Raw genomic sequence first — 1,043 nt, 5'->3', positions numbered from 1 at the left:
TCCAGAAGCTCATGGAAAGAGACCACCAGTACTAACATCTTCAAAACAAGATATGTCACCTCATATTACAAATTTGGTGAAATGAAGCATTACTTGTGTGGCTGCTGTGCAACCTTCAACAACGTCGCAATCACATTTCCCATTCAGAAGGTCCTCTTTCGACAACAGCTGTATGGCATCAAAACCCGGGATGCAACACTTCAGTTGAGAAGGGATGGATTTCGAAACTTGTATCGTGGAATCTTTCCCCGATTGATGCAGCAGACAACTACACTTGCACTTACGTTTGGTCTGTATGAGGATTTATCCTGCCTTCTGCACAAGCATGTCAGTGCTCCAGAGTTTGCAATCCATGGCGTGACAGCAGTGCTTGCAGGGACAACAGAAGCAATTTTCACTTCAGACATTGCTTCAAGACCACAAGCATCATGATAAATTTACCAACACGTATCAGGCTTTCAAGGCACTGAAATGTCATGGAATTGGAGAGTATTATCGAGGGTTGGTGCCCATTCTTTTCCGGAATGGACTCAGCAATGTCTTTTTTTTTTTTTTCCTGCCTTCAAGGTCCCATTAAGTAGCATCTGCCTACCGCGACAACTCACAATGCTCATTTGGTCAATGATTTTATCTGTGGAGGTCTATTGGGTGCCATGTTGGGATTCTTGTTTTTTCCAATTAATGTTGTAAAAACTCACATACAGTCTCAGATTGGTGGGGAATTTCAGTCTTTCCCCAAGGTTTCCCAAAAAGTCTGGCTGGAATGGGACAGAAAACTGATAAATCTTTTCAGAGGTTCTCACCTAAATTACCATCTGTCCTTTATCTCTTGCGGCATAATCAATGCAACGGTTATATGAAAAAAATCATCAGTTAAGTGCCACTTATCAACTGAATAGACCTTCTAAGAAGAATGCAGTTTGGCCTCTTTCTTAATTGGCCAAATACAAGTTGGTGTCATAACTCCAGGCCACAGTGAGTTATGGGCAGAGCTGTTTTCCTTAAGCATCAACAAAATAGAATAAAAGGTTTCCATAGGAAAA

General features: G+C 41.5%; 1 pseudogene; it reads left to right on the top strand.

Annotated features, from left to right (window-relative positions):
- Positions 1 to 10: 10 nt before the first annotated feature.
- Positions 11 to 1,030, top strand: LOC108525641 (solute carrier family 25 member 51-like; annotated as a pseudogene).
- Positions 1,031 to 1,043: the final 13 nt, after the last annotated feature.

The sequence above is a fragment of the Rhinopithecus bieti genome, unplaced genomic scaffold (assembly GCF_001698545.2).
Source record: "Rhinopithecus bieti isolate Rb0 unplaced genomic scaffold, ASM169854v2 scaffold_81167, whole genome shotgun sequence".
Taxonomy (NCBI): domain Eukaryota; kingdom Metazoa; phylum Chordata; class Mammalia; order Primates; family Cercopithecidae; genus Rhinopithecus; species Rhinopithecus bieti.
Note: the sequence above shows the minus strand (reverse complement) of the source record. Positions and strands in the feature narration are given on the sequence as shown.